General features: G+C 35.7%; 1 pseudogene; it reads right to left on the bottom strand.

Moving 5' to 3' along the window:
• Nucleotides 1-4148: 4148 nt before the first annotated feature.
• LOC102727973 (non-histone chromosomal protein HMG-14 pseudogene) lies at nt 4149-15234 on the bottom strand (annotated as a pseudogene).
• Between the last annotated feature and the right edge of the window lie 1559 nt (nt 15235-16793).

Here is a 16793-nt window from a genome sequence, read left to right on the forward strand (position 1 = left end):
GCTCTATTTTAATTTATATCAGCTCTACAAGTGGCAGCTCATAGGTGAGTGAGAGTGGCAAGAAAACTTGAAAAAATATCCTATGAGGAGAGTGGAAGGAATTTTAGCTAACTGGGAGAAGCATAAGTGATTTCTTAAGCATTTGAAGAGATGTGAAACAGAAGAGGAATAGACACCTGTCTTTCAAGAGTTACCTATGCTCATGGATAAAAATTGCAGGAAAACGAAAAAGGGATATATTAAGAATAATTTTATAGCAATATTTAGAGTGTTTACCGTATTTGCAGCTGTTAACGTAGAAGGAATTGAAGCATGAATAAGTATTTGGGTTGGGCGATGTCTCCCATACTGTAGACAATGTATTTGAGCCTTAGGGAATTTAAATGACTTTCCGTAGGCCATACAAATTGAATCAGAGCTAGGACTTGAAACCAGGTCTACTTCAAGTCCAATAAGTATGGCATTGTACCCAACTTTTGATGCTCAGAATTTTAATCAACACCCACCCCTACATCTTTACATAGGAGACAATTTAGTCTCAGATTGAGAAGAGAACTTGCCTAAAGCAGTTTGTAATAGTGCATGACTCATATAAATGGAAAGTTATTACTTGCCAGGGTGGGCTGAATTATAAATGGAAAATTCAGAGGTCACTTTATCACATGTAAAGCTCCCTTCTATAGCTTGCGTGACAAATGGTTCTTCAGCTAGAGCTTAAAAATTCAACCTAGGGAATATTCCTTTCCGTGTTTGGTGGTGAGCGTTATTATATTGAACTAGAAAATTTTCTCTCTTTCTAGTCCAACTCCTACTCAGGAGCAATATTAAATAAATGTGCCTTTATTTAAAATGCTGTATCTCCAAACTTTGAAGATGTTTCAATCAGGAGAGTGACCTCGCTATGTTTTAATTGCTTGGGTGTTTGTTGTTCTTGCCGATGTTGTTATGTTGTTTGTTCAGTTTATAGTTAGAAAGGTTAAGATTCAAGTAATTATCAGAACAGGAGTACATATCTTGGGAAGCTTTCTTAGTTTGTGAACTATTCCTATGCAAAATCGAAACTAAAGATTAGAAAGAAAGTGCACCAAGAGAACTTTAGCTTCGTGCATTGTGATGTGGGAGGTGAACAGTGCTTCCTTTTTACCGCCAGAGGTCTTCAAAGGACCTCTGCATCTCCTCTAACTGAGGAGGAAAAATCTCTGAGGACAAAGCTGACAGAAACTCTCAGCAAGTAATTTATTCAAGAACTTAAGGAATTATGAGCGTTCTGTAGCCTTCAGGCTAGCCATTTCTGCCAGCTGAATTCAGGCAAAGAAAAAACTAATAAAAAAAAAAATGAATAACCAAACCCTCAATGCAGAATAGTTAAAATAGATCATTTTATATTTAATTTTGATTCATTGATAATCATTTTATTTATGTTAGGGAGCTTCTGATGCTAATGGCAAGGATTAAAAACTTCTTATCAATATTACGTAAAAAAGGTAATCCACTATCATTTACATTATTGACATATATTTATGAAAGTGTTATGTGTATATTATTAATATGTAAAGATCCTGATTTTTTTTTACTCTAAATTTAAAGTTTTAGACACAATGTGGGCTAATTCCTTACATTTATTCTAAATCATTGGAAAGCAAAGCCAGGCAAAGATTTTGTATCAATTTAGAAAAACAGCTTTCTACATAATTTGAGTACCAATTGTTTCTTTCATAGGTCCTTTGTATTTTTTATGTGGCTTATTTAATTCACTATTTATTGAAAGCCTACTATATGCCTGCCGTTTTACCAAAATATGACATGCATAAAAATTGTAATCACACATGATCACTGTTCTCAAGAAATTCACGATTTACTGCAAGCAAAAGAGGCAAATGCCACATTAGAAAGATGAGAATAGTAAGGGCAGGGAGCCTGCAGAAGTGATAACTACCTCAGGGAGAATCAGAGAAGATTCACCAACGAGCAGACACATGAACTAGGTATTGGAAGACAAAAAGGCAGTCATGTAGTGAAAGGTATAGGGAAGAAGGGCAATGTTTTATGGAGGAGAAGGAACGTGAACAGAACAAAGCAAAGCCCTGAGCCAGAAGAGGATACAATCTATTAGGATTGATGGCAAGGGGATGGAGAAATTTGCCTGGACCGTTAACACAAGCTGAGAGTTTTGTTTGCTGTATGTGAAATGAAGTCAGTAAATACAGCCTTGATTATTTTATATTGAGGGCAAGGACAGAGCTAAGGCTGAAATAGTCTTGTTATTTTAATACTTAACCATATGAAAATAATTTCCCTAATCAGAGTCCAAACCAAATTAAAAAAAAAAAACCTCCCACAATGATCTGAAAAATTTAAAATTTTTATTTTTATAATCTACCTCCATTTTATTTTCTCACAAACTGTGTTTCCCCTTTCCTCTGTTTTGTTTTGTTTCCCTTTTACTCTTGCTGTAGGTTGGCACATTGCATTTTTTTTTTTTAAACTAGTGAGAAGAGACAGTGGAGAACCGAGGCATGTCTTAGTTGGACGAGGAGGAACTCCAAATAATATGGGTGTGTTCAATGAAATGTTTGTGTGTTTATTGCTTTCGTAAGGCAGGAAACAAGGACATATTACGAAACCTTAAAAATAGAAAAAAACACAATACAATAATACACTTTAATTATATTTTATGGTCATAACAGTACTGCCCAAAGGAACTTAACACAATTCAGCCATTATGTTCATAGACATTTGCCAGTCTTCCAGTAACACAGCTGCTCTTGTCTTCGGTCTTGATAGCGAACATGTGTTAAAGGAAAAAAAAAAAAAAGTAAGATTCTAGAGTTTGAGCTTTAGTTTCCTGCTCTCTGCAGGATTGAGTTTGAATCTCTATTTAAATTTGTATGGGAAATAAAACAGATTGGAAACTTGTAACCAGTCTCCCTCCCTCTCATTGAATTTTCTTCCTCCTGATTGGACCACTCTTGGATTCCATTGTCTAGATTTTGTGCAGGGTCTGCGAGACCACTCAGGGCAATTTTCCATCCACCTCTCCAGCCCTTTTCTTTCCTGGCTCAGTCGTACCAAACTCCTAGCATTTTCCATGACTTGACATTTTAGGGGACCCTTGGGCCTTTGCACAAGTGGCTCCCTCCCCTCTCTCCCAGCTCTTCCCTTGTCTGTCTATTCAATAAGACAATTAGCTCACTTGAAATTACAGGATCACAAAAACACTCCTTTCTTTGACAGCCATTATCTCTTTGGACCTCTCACTCTGGACTAAACTGTGAATGCAAGGCCCTTCTATTTTCACGCAGGACCCGGGGCGGTGCCCACAGATAACAGGTATTGAGTAGATTTGTGTTGGCCCAATGAATGGAGGAAGAGCTGTAGGGAGAAAAATATGTATTGAAATAATCATGTAAGTGGCAGAACTACTTAGCTCATTTTTTTTTTAGACTTAAGGAGGACAGGTTAGCTTCAAATTAGGTGTTTTAATATAAATAATATAATATTATATAATATAATATAAATAATCCATGCAATATCAGTTTACTATTATCCTATTTTAGGATACCAAAAAAAAATAGATTTCTCATTCCTTCGATGTTGTCGATGAAGTGGTGTTTGGAACAGATCTTCACTAGAATTTACTTAAGACAACTGCTTTTATCTTCATATTCTCACTTAAAGCTCTTTTCTTCAAAGGAAAATACTTCTCTTCATTATGTATTACTAAATTAAGCACATGTTGAAAGGAGAGTAATGGGTATCTCCAGCAGCCTCTTGAGTCTTAATGCTTGAGATAAGAAGCTGAGGAACATATCTGTTTCTTCTGATATGCTTCAAACCATGAAAACACAGATTGCGATTGAACATGTTTGATCTCTCTCGCACCTCTTTTGAGGAAGCCAATTCTGTCCACTTGGTTCCGTGGGGTATAGCAGTGGGTGATTCTGTGGACTAAACACCGACAGAGGGGTTAAAACACAGCTCTGTGATGATTACTTTCACTTCTAGGACCTTGAAATAGACTTGCGTTCTTTTTAGTATTACTTTGCCTATTGACCAGTGTTTTTTGAAGAATCTCATTTGTTGACTCTGCTTTTGGGATGTTGATGTTGAATGCTGAATGTTGATGTTGCAGCCTTTTTCTTTGCTAATCAGGAAGTTGGTGTAGTATCAGCCTCCTCTAGTTCTTCCTTCACACCTAACCTGACATTTGTTAAGAATACATTAAAAATGTTGACGTATTTACACTTGGTCAAGTTTTCCTATTCACAAGAAAAACATATATAAAGAACACTATAAGAAAAAATGAGTCAGTACTGCATTGAGTTTCATTGTTAAGGAAGAAAACCTTTACATTTGAATTTCTTTCCTACTGCTTATAGCATGATTTAATTTCTAAGGGATCTTTACATCTACAAGATGATTTTTAATTATCTATGTCTGGGATCAGCAAGCTACTACTTGCACCACCAAATCGAGACTGTCACCTGATTTTGTCATACATTCCATTAGACTAGAGCTGCTCCCATTTATCTAGGTGGCTTTAGCACTGCAACAGAATTGAAGAGTAGCAGCAGAGACTGTATCTCACAAAATCTAATATGTTTATTATCTTGCTGGGTCCAGAAAAAGTTCACTAACCCCCGGAATGTAAGTGATGCTACTTAGTACAATTTTATTGGCCTCTGTAATGTTATTATTTATCATTTGTTCTTGGATAATGCTGTAACAGGTTATGTTACATACTCAACCTTAAAACATACATTTAAAAAGGAAACAGAAATTTTAATGTGCATTGAATAAAAAAGGTAAAATATATAGGAATCTTTTATAGGATAAAGGGAAAGTTGGCAAAAGATAGATGAAATTAAATAATGAGCAGAATGAATATAAATATTGTTAGAACTATCAAGCTGTTGAATAACTTGTTTTTAAATTTTCTTATGCCATTGTTTACTAACAATTTCTCAGGAAAAACATTCTAAGGAGAACAGAGTTAATACTACCTGCAAAAATTCATTTACTTCATCTATTTTAAGGCAAAGAAATTCTACCAAGGCCAATTAAGGTAATTTTCCCCCTTCTTAAGTTATAACATTGTTATTTGTGTCATTTGTACTGCAGTTCCCAGTAATTAAAACAGCAGGTTACAGGTGGATTATTTCAGCATGGGCTCACTCATCATCTTGCCCTCCAGTTAGATGGACATTGTCTTACGTAGGCACTGCCCATTATCCCCAGGCAAGACTCTCTTAGACTGTCCTTGGAGGAGGAAATTAGCCTAAATAAATCTCTTTTATTTGTCTCTAAGCCTTTGAAACGAACTATATTAGTGACTGCCAGGTGAGTTGTTCCAAACAGGAAAAACAATTCAATAATCTTATGCTTTTGATGTCAACCTGACATAAAGTTAAAAAGAAAAAGATTCTGTTATTTAAGAGAAGATTTTAAAAAGTTTCTTTGAAGTGCATATTTACTTGTAAAGTAAACTTTTTTTTTTAGGTTGACTGAAAGAAATCGCATTCCCCTGAAAATTCTTTAGTTAATGTACTCCATAGCAAGACCTGCCTAAAAAGAGGCAGTTAGGAAAAATTTAAAGAGGAAAGAGAAAAGATAAAGTTTCAAAATGGTGTGTTCATTTGTTTTTGGAATGGAAAGGCTTGTTTTTGGCAGAGTACCAAATGCCTGTTTATCCACTTATTTAGGGCTGTGCAGAATTTGTAGAAAGATCTTAACACATATATATTGCATGTTTCCCTTAGATTATCCAACATGTCTGCTCCATTCCATAATCAGAAAACCATTTTTCCCCCAAGCCAGTGAATACTCTGTTAGGATATTTCAGTGTGTGATGGAATATTATTTAAGTCTTATGATTCCTATGTGTAAAATGTGTAGTTTAAATCGTGTATCAGCATGTTTGAGTCCTCGTAAGTGCTTAGCACTGTCTCACGTTCCTTTAGAAGGGCCCTATGATGAGAATTCCAGAGGATTTAATTAATCGGTTGCCTTGGTTTTAGATGTAAATTTCATTTATAATTTATGGTTCTCCCCAGAGTCATGAAACCTCTTCTGCTATCCTATTTACCTGTATTGCTTGCCACATGTCCTCCTCACCATCGATCAATATCCTACCCATCATTTCAGACCAAGTCCAAGCCCTGTCGCATTCATGAAGACTGTTTTGATCACAGAGCCTGACAGGATATCTTCTTCTTCTGCTCTCTCCTAGCATTTATTACTAATTCGACTCAGGCTTTCTATCCTACTGTCTTGTATTGCACTTACCTTTAGTAAATATCTTATGTTCCTATTGTATGATAAGCTCTTAGGCCAAGTGACGGACTCTTACACTTTTGTGCTTCTCTCATGGTACCTTGAATATCCTGGTTACTCAAAAATGACTGAAAAGACCTTTTCATACAAGATACGATATTGTTGAATAGTTTCCTTTTAAGATTAAGATTACACATACATGTTTCTCTTTAATGGTAGTTCAGGTAACTAGGAGTTGACTAAAATTGTTACCACCTATGGAACTAGAAGAAAAATCTCTTCCAAATCATGATTGATTGCTCATGAATTAAATACTCTACAGAAGATAGTTTTATACAATCAAATCCAAGAGTAATCCTGTCTTTGTCTATAATTTCTATGGCACTGTGCTAGAGCCTTATTAGCCTAAAGCTCTGATATTTAACTTTTTTTTTTTTAAAGAGAGATGTTGGAATATATTTCTCCTTTGAAATAAATACCCAATTGTGAGAAAAGTCCTGTTTGCATCTAGAAAAGATGGGGAAGTATCCAGATAAATATATATTTATCTCTCACAAGCAGAAGTTTATTTTTTTAAAAGATTTTAATTTATTTGAGAGAGAAAGGTAGAAGGAGAGGGAGAAGCAGACTCCCCACTGAGTGTGGAGCTCGATGTGGGACTTGATCCCAGAACCCTGAGATCATGACCTGAGCCAAAGTCAGGTGCTTAACCAGCTGAGCCACCTAGGCTCCCCACAAGTAGAAATTTAAAATCAGTGTAATAATAAATACCTGGAAGTTATATGATATTGTTTTGAGTAAAAAAATGGGAGGGCAGTAGAAAAATATTTTTAGTTTGTCTCTAAACTTATGAGTGTTTTGAAATTTCAAATTTTAAAATTATTTTTGAAGAACCTAAATTAGGTCTCATCTAAAGAAGAGAGTAAACACTGATTTAAGATGAAGCCTAATACAGCATGATAGAAAGCATGTTATTCTTTATGCTTTATCATATGAAACATATGAATCATTATTGATTAGAATTTACTCATCATTATGCATCATTATGAATCAATATTTACCTAGTACCCACCCCTTTGCCGGAGGTGCTGATGGATTACATAGACTGTCCCTTGTATTCCTCACTACAACTTGATGGGTTCGGCATTTGTATCCCATTATTGCATATCAAGGAACTGAGGTCTAGAAAGCAGGTGTAGTGTTTGTCCAAGATCATACAACTGAGAAGTCATGAAGCCAGGATAGAAAGGCAGTGTATGTGCTTTCTCATCCCATGTTGCTTTTTATAAGAATGTGTTACCAACTTTTAGCAATCTTGTTTATCAAAATCCCCCAGAGAATTTAGACAATCCCCTAGCCCCTCTTTCTCTCTCTATTTTATATATATGAAAGGGAAATGTAAGAACACACTTCAAATTACCTTCAAAGAACTTTCTCCATGCAGCCTTTGGAAAAAAGCAGGATTTGCCATCTGACAGAAATTGTCACTTTTTAAGATGTATGGCATTTCCAACTCATATTCAGTGTGTTCTCCATTTGACCTCTGAATCCTTGCCTGTTGTATTTTCATTTAACTTACCTTTTTTCTTTTTTAGAAAAACAATTTCCCTTTAATGGATTTTCTTTTAGGGTTGATACTCAGTTCAATAGTAATCAGTCTCTTGGAGCTGCAAGAGACCTTAAGGCAAGATTGTACCTCAAACCAGCGTTTTACTGATGAGTAAAAAACTGGCATTCAGTGAAGTGACATTATTTATTTAGACTATGGGAAGGACCCCTGTCTCCTAATTCTCAACTCAGTGGAATTCGTGATACAATGCATCTTAATGAGACACTCAGATCAAGCAATTATGAAGCTGATTGACAATTTTTTGGAGGGAAGTATTTAGTGACCAAGTTGATTTGGAGCTGTCATTACTAATTAGTTGTTTGAAATGGTATTTTTAATATAAAGGTCAGGAAAAATTAAAAGATGGCATGGAATGTATGGGAGTAGATATTACTCTACTTTTATACAGGTTTTTCCAGCCTCACCTTTCCCTCACTTTTCTCTGGTTCGTTTGAGAATTTGCCATATATTTCAGGTCTCCTTGATTTAGCCCCTTTTGCTTCTTTATCTGGAATTCCCTTCCATGTCTTGACTAGAAAAATTCTGTTTATTCTTCCTTTCAAATGTCCTAACCATATCCACACTTTCCCTTGACCTTGGCAGAATTAATTCCCCACTTTCTCTGCTATTGTAGTAATTTGTGCCTTTATTAGCACTTATCTTTATTTTATTGCCATTATTTCTTATCTATCTTCTCTCAGACTGGAAGCTCCTAGAAGGCAAGTTTTGTCTTAATCCCCATAGTGTCCCACATGACAACGTAATGCTTGGCACACAGTGGGGGCTGCAAACACATTCCTCTTGAATGAGTTATTTGTGAATCATGATCTTTCAAAGACAATGCCCATGGTTTGTCTCCCTCTCTGATTACTTCCCACTCAGTTAATAGGAAACAAACTCACAGTTGCTGGAGGGGACATGAGTAGGGGGATGGGATAACTGGGTGATGGGCATTAAGGAGGGCACGTGATGTGATGAGCACTGGGTGTTATATGCAACTGATGAATTATTGAACTCTACATCTGAAACTAATGGTGTACTACATATTGGCTAATTGAATTTATATTAAAAAAGAAAAACCAAAAACAAAGAAACCCCCCCCCAAAACAAAGGCAATGCCAAAAAAGAAAAAAATAAAGTCTAAAAATTAGAGCTATAAATGAGATCATATGATTTGATAGTTATTACAAAATTTGCTGTTATTCTTACTAATTACTAATTCTGTCTGGCCACAGAGTTTAAAGCTAATGCTTTATTTTCAGTGGTCTGGGTTTTGTGTTCCTTTATTAGTAACTGGGGACATATAAATCTCTATCATAATTTCTTGCCTGATTATCACCATAGCTAGCAACATTAATTTAGTTGTCTGTTGACTCAAGAATAAGCCTCTGATTGCTCCTTCTAATTTGACATAAGAAATTAAGTCAATGTAAAGCATAAGTTATAGGCCTTTATATCATTTCAATTTTGGTAGCTCCAAGGTTTAATGTAGTACTACACACATATAGAGCTCTATTAAAAAATAGAACTGCTTATCTTTATAGAATGAATTCATAGTCAAATGCTGTTTATAAAGCTATGTTTTTGCCTTCACTACTGATAAGGATGAAAGAAAGATAAACTTCAGTTGTAGAATATTAATTCAATAGATTATATTTGTTCATCAACACAAATGTGTTCCTCAATATACCCCTAAACCTTAAGCATGATTAATAGGACACTGGGTTCCTAGCGCTGGTGTCTTCTGGTCCATATGTAGTTATATAATGCACAGCTGTTGGTGATTAATCACAGGTACTGGCCCATGCGTTTATTCTCTATTCCTTAGAAGAGCAAATATGTAATGATGTGTGTGTGTGTGTGTGTGTGTGTGTAATCTGAGTAAACAAATTTTGAACACATGTAATGCTGATTTATCAGTTCCCAATTCATTAATGGGGAGCTTTTGCTTTCCCAATGACTAAAATCAGTGAAACATCTGGAAGTATGTTTATATTTGGCTTGATCGACTTTGTTTATATAACAAATTATAGTTGTGTAATTTGTGACTGAAACCATGCTTAGGTGGTATAAACGAGATACTTCCTTGGAGTTTCCCAAATTGTGCAGGAGGCAGGTATTGAAGTGACCCAGAATCTAGGAGTCTTTAAATGGAATTTCTAATAGATCTGCTATTTTTCTTTGCCATATCAGGAAGTACAAAAATGGTCTACCATTTCAACAGCCCTGGTGGAGATCAGATTGTCATGGAGTAGATTTAGATTTAATTTGATCTAATTTAATCTAATATTATAAATTATTTAATTTAGATTAGATTTAATTTAACTCTCTTTATCTTCATCCTACTTCACTAGCCAGAGCCTGAATTGTTATATATTTGTGCATTTTCATATAACTAAGTTAATATACTTTAATTAATATACTACATATGATATTTCTTTCTTCCTTTTTTTTTTTTTTTAAATGATGGAGTATTTCTCTGACAAATTATCACTTGTGTTCAGGGGCAATGCAAACATTATAGCTAATTCTACTACAAAATGTACCATCTTCATTTCCAGTTCATCTGGTGTATTGCTACATTTCTTTAGAAGAAATTCCACCTGCTGTTTTGAGAAAACCAGTTTCGTGAATGCTTTTAAAACTAATTCCAGCTGATAACTGAAAATGTGTTTCAAAATGTCCCCAGCTTACCAGATTATAGTACCCAGGTCTTTCAGTTCTTTCTTGCTTCTTCTATTGACTGTGAAGCTTTTTTTCATATAAAACGTGAAATGTTACATTGCTTTCACTGAAACATCACATAAATCAAGGAAACGAAGTGCCTTAGGACAGGTTCTCCAAGGAACAGATTTTGAGATTCTGAGATTTACATGCAGGGGTTTTATTGGGGATTGCTCTTGTGAACAGCTAGGAAACATGATTGGAGCAATATTGAGCAGACCAAGAAGGCGAGCTATGAAGCAGTTGCAACTATGGCCTCCGATAATCCTACAAAGCCCTCCATTTGGGATGGCCCTTCAGCATTTTTATGTTTTGAGGCAAGAAGCCAGGATTTTATCTCCTGTATCTACCAGTCTTTGAATGCAGGCCACCCTTGAGGAGGGGGTTGACCTTGGGCCAGTCTGCTCTCTTTGGCTGAGGCTAATTCCTGGAGAGAGATATTCAGAGAGCTGTCGACCAACATTCCCAGCAATGGAAGAAGTGAGTGTTTTAGTCCTGAGGAGGATTTCAGAGCAGCACAACACGGTATCTGGTGTAATGAGATGTCTAACTTTTGGTACAACATTTGTAATGCCAGTTGTGAATGGTGATTTACTTGTGTGTTATACATACAAGAGCATTAAAACCATTCAAGTAAACTGTGGCCTGTAAGGAGTGGATAACCATGCTATAGAATAATTGGGAAGTTATCTTTATCTTTAGATAACTTTAGAAATGCCAGCCTCTGATTTCCCGCTGAGACCCTAGGGAAGTTACAATCAAGATTATCATTAGCTTTAATGAGAATAATTTGTACAGAATCCCATGTGTTAGACAAAGAGTAAAAACATCTCCACATGGGAAGCTTTGAACATCTCTTTATTTCATCCTTTATTTATTTTTAAAGATTTTATTTATTTATTTGACAGAGAGAGAGGGGGCACAAGCAGGGAGTGGCAGGCAGAGGGAAAGGGAGAAGCAGGCTTCCCGCTGAGTAGGGAGCCCGATGTGGGGCATGATCACAGGACCCTGGGATCATGACCTGGGCCGAAGGCAGATGCTTAACTGACTGAGCCACCCAGGTGCCCCTTATTTCATCCTTTAAATGAATACAATGTTGCTTTCTTTTCAGAGATTTTATCAAAATGACACTGAAGATTTCTCATATTTTTATCTTATTCCTAGTAGGTTTTCAACAATGTACCAGGTATTAGGATTTAAAAAATATTTCTGTCAATCTGGGTTTAAAAATTATAAACAATAGAGAATTACATGGACTACTAAATAAAATAATAGAGCTAAAATCTAAAGGTCAAATGAATCTATTCTAAAGCTATGTTTAGATTAGAGGACTATAGTAGTTGAATGATACACATTTTGATGCTTATTGACATAATCACTGCCATGGCAAAAATAAATCCAGATGTGTGGTGAGCATAAAAAAGTAGCAAAGTGGCATAATTGAATCAAACAGATAAAACTTAGTAGTTGAATGAACAGGTCAATTTGCATTTAACACTAAGGGATCAACTGGTATTTGGAATGAGTGTTAGTGACAGATGGCATAGTTATGAGTCCTATTTCAGTCAATTAACAAGTAATTGACAGATGTGCTGAGCAATTATTTGAATAAAAATGTTTAGAATTGTTTCTTAAACTTCCAAGTTTACCAGATGTGATTATAGTAAATTCTTTACATAAATTGAACTAAACAAATTAGCATATTCATTAATTCAAAATGCCAGTATTGTTTTAACTGTATAATTAACTCCTCCTCATGTGCTTACTGAAACAATCCATCTGATCTTGATCTATAGTAAATGACGACAATAACAAAATGAAGACTTCTATAAAGTAAACATCAATTTTGTATAGTAGGAGACCCCCCTAAATCAGACACTGGATAAAGAGAAATTACAAAATAACCATACTCATCATAAAGTTTTGATTATCAGTGGACATTACCCTCATAGAATTTTGTACTAACTTGATTAGGTTAATTTTTTCTTTAAGCTCAGGATATAAAATTTCATCTGCTTTATGTTGTGCTAGAGAAAAATGGTTCCTAGGCCGCATATTATATACCTCTACACTCAAATTAGGGGTCATGTAGCAGGTGCCCTTCCAAAGTTTTAATAATTCAATTTTCTTCTTGCTAAAGTATATCCTTCAGCATGACTGTCGGTGAGGATCTACAGGCAACATTTTATTTGTGCTTTGTGTTTATGAATATCTGGGCAGGGAATATGCTTCTCCTTTTCCCTCTGCCCCTCCCCCAGCTCCTTCTCTCTCTCTCTCTCTCTCTCATGCTCTCTCTCTCAAATAGATAAATAAAATCTTAAAAAAAGAAAAAAAAGGTTTGGAAAATGAGAAGAAAAATAGGGAACAAAGTAATTGACCTAACAAACTTAAAAATACTAAAATTATGACCATCACTAATAATAGCTATTTGGGGAGGGCTTGCAAACAAGGTCGAGTACCTGAAGAAAATACAATTTGTTAACATAACTTTGAAAGATGATAGTAACTATTGATTAACTTCAGACTTTAGTAGGGAGAAATAAAATTAAGTGTATATATTAAAATTTTTAAAGGAAACAAAGCCACTGCAATAATAGAATGCTCAATTTCTAACCAGGAAAAAATGTCTATCAAGTCAACAAAAAGCAGGAAAAGAAAAACAAGATACTAAGAAAAGGATAGTAAACTAAAAACCTTATTTTGAAGTGTTATAAATACAAATATATTAGTAATTAGAATAAATGTAATAAACTATCCTATTAGAAGACCAAGACCATCAGATTTGATTTAAAAATAAATAGCTATGTGTTGTTGGCAAATGATAATGCCTTACAAAAGAAAGGTTAAAAACTAAGACATGACAAAAATTATTCTATATAAACACTAACCAAGAGAGACAGGGAATAGTTTTATCAGAAATAGAATTAATCTACTTCTTCCTTTCCAATGTGGATAGATTTTATTTCTTGTTTTGCCTAATTACTCTGGTTAGGACTTCCAGTATTATGTTGATAGAAGTGGTAAGAGTGAGTATCCTTGTCTTGTTCCTGATCTTAAAGGAAATGCTTTCAACTTTTTACAACTGAGTATAATATTAACTGTGGGCTCGTCATATATGGCCCTTACTATGTTGAGTTACATTCCTTCTATACTTGTTGAGAGCTTTTATTATAAAAGGATATTGAATTTTGTAAAATGCTTTTTCCCATCTACTGAGATCATCATGATTTTTATCCTTTATTCTGTTAATGTGGTGTATTATATTTATTGACTTATAAATATTGAACCACCCTTGCGTGTCACAGATAAGCCCCATTTGGTCATTGTAGATGATCATTTTAATGTGTAGTTGAATTGAGTTTGCTAGTATTTTGTGGGATTTTTTGCATCTATTTTCATCCTGGATACTGGCTTGTATTTTTTGTTTATTTGTTTGTTTAACATAGTCAAGTGCAGAGGGCAGTGTCCTATAAGTCATTGTGGTATTTATTGAACATCGATTACATGCCAGGTGTTATGATAATTTCTTTTTTTCTTTCATAATTGAGTTTTTATTGATTGTTCTGAGGATCAGTACAGACATCTCATTTGTATACAACTCTTAACGTATGTATAGAAAATCTAAAAAAAATCATGTAGTTGTGACTATTTTCTAAAAGTTATTCCAGTGACCTCCCAGCTTAAAATCTGCAGGCAAATTTTCCTTAACGGTATATCAAGTACCAATATCTCCAAATGTTGATACACTGTAACATTGTTACACCCCATTAATTCACAATTTAATATCCTATACACTACATACTTAAATTTTCAATCTTGCACAACACATTAACAGAGTTTCTAGAAAACCGGACTACCACAACGAGGATGTGACAGAGTGCACAAAATTCTGACAGGGAATGCCAAGATCAAGGAGTGGGTTTCTTTAGGAAACAATTCTACCAAAAACAACATGGGAATAGAAGTAATTTAAAATGTTCAAGACATATTAAATGCACGATTGACTCCAAATTGCCATTTAGTATGCTTCATATTATAGGATAGAAAAACTACCCCATCTATGGAATATTAAGCTGACACCCAAGGCAATCAAAGCCTCCCACATTCAATATCCCACTCTTTTCTGGTCATACCAGAAAATACACAACAGCAAAGGATTTTGTCTCTTAAAAACAAAAAGCATTTACACTTTAAAAAATGGGTTGAGGTGGGATTCCCTCCTTCTTAAAAATGTTTTTGGAGCCACTAAAAAACCTGCATTTACACAATAGTGGATAAAAATATTCCTTGGGATTGTACAAGAAGGGAGATAGGGACCACTGATAAGACATAGTAATGATTTTAGCTTCTTTCCTGCTTCATTAGAAGCTGGACTCGCCTCACATTTAGTTTCTCCATTTTCTGTAGGTAAGTCTGCCTTTGTTTCTTAGCCCCTTCAGCCTATTTTCCCTTCCTCTCCTTTTCCCCTTTGTTTGTACTTTTTTGTCTGAAGATTTATCCTGTCCTGTCCCCTTTCCTGGCTTTGTTTCCACTTTTGCAGGAGCAGGTTTGGCCAACAGCCTCACAGATCTCCTCTTGGGCCCCTCCTTTCCCGCCCTCTTGACAGAGCTGACCTTCTTCTAGGTCATCATTGTGGCAGGGCCCAGAGAGCCCAGAGCCTTTGCGAAGCTGGGCTGCTTGGCCCATGCTGCTCCTGCCACCGCCTGAGCTTCTGTGAGCCACCTGATAATTTCTGAAGACAGCCAAAAAATGTAGCAGTTTTTGTTTTAAAGAGCTCAGTCTACCCAGTGACACAGACACGTAAATTAAACAAACAAAAAAACCCAAACAAGGAAACCCCCTGCGAAACGAAAAAACCAAAACCAAAACCCAAAAAACCAAACCATACCAACAAAAAAAATACCTATAGGCTGGAAGAGAAAGAGGACTAAAAGAAATTTGAAAATAGAATTTCAGAGATCTTTGCAAGGAGCAGTATGAATTATATTGGAAGGGGGTGAATAGTGTAATGGTTTCAAGGAAGGGGCAACTGGTTATAGACTATCATTAAGGGAAGTTTCCACATTCTAGTTATATAAAGATCAACATTAGGAAACTTAATTTATTTCATGGAAATAAAAGGAGATAAAACATGATTAGTGCCTGTACAAGTCTTAAACCCCTTAAGAGTACATTTCAGAAACCAACGGTAAATATGTATAGTGAAATGTTAAAGTCATTCCCATTAAAATTAAGAACAAGGCAAGAATTGTAATGGGCACTGTGATCATTCAATATGGTAATGGAATAAGGTACTATGCGGAATAAATGCATTAAAAAATTTTGTTTTCTGATGATATAATTGAATACCAAAGAAAACCAAGAAACCGAACTAAAAATCTATTTGAACTAAAAAGAAAATTTATTAAGATGGCTGGCTACAAAAAAATCAGGTCTTCCTTTTCTACTAGTGTCACAGGATGTTATGTTGGAAGCTTTGTCTGAACTCCAAGTTACAATGTGCTATGAGTCAGATTAACAAGCTGAAATTTCAAAGAACATGTCTGTGAAGCTGCTGGATGAGTCATACACAAGGATCTAAAACAGTAAGGTTGCTGGAGATGCAGCAGGATTTGGTGAGAACTAGTTTGGAACATTCTGTGTTGAGGTCCCATCTCCCATCCAAGGGAAGGAATGGGATAACTGACCCTCTTCCTCAAATGTAATGAGGCATCTTGGATTGGTTTCTGATTCATGCCTATGGAACTTGAGACCAAAAGATTGTGGCTGGGGGCGCCTGGGTGGCTCAGATGGTTAAGCGTCTGCCTTCGGCTCAGGTCATGATCCCAGGGTCCTGGGATCGAGCCCCACATCGGGCTCCTGGCTCAGCGGGGAGCCTGCTTCTCTCTCTCCCTCTGCCTCTCTGCCTGCTCATGCTCTCTCTCTCTTTATCTCTCTCAAATGAATAAATAAAAAATCTTAAAAAAAAAAAAAGATTGTGGCTGGCAGTTTTGTGTGACTAGGTGATTAAGTTTCTTCAGATAAGCTATAGTGACAGCCGGTGTCCAGTCATTCTTTCTCCTTCCTCTTTCCTGCTGCCAATTGGCATTGGAGCACATATCTTTGAGCTTGAGATCACCGTGGCACTGAAGAAGCTAAAAGGAGACTGATAATTATGGAGCTACCATTCCTGCCCCAAACAGCCTCC

Source organism: Leptonychotes weddellii, chromosome 7 (genome assembly GCF_054177405.1).
Source record: "Leptonychotes weddellii isolate Sample4059 chromosome 7, ASM5417740v2, whole genome shotgun sequence".
NCBI classification, from domain to species: domain Eukaryota; kingdom Metazoa; phylum Chordata; class Mammalia; order Carnivora; family Phocidae; genus Leptonychotes; species Leptonychotes weddellii.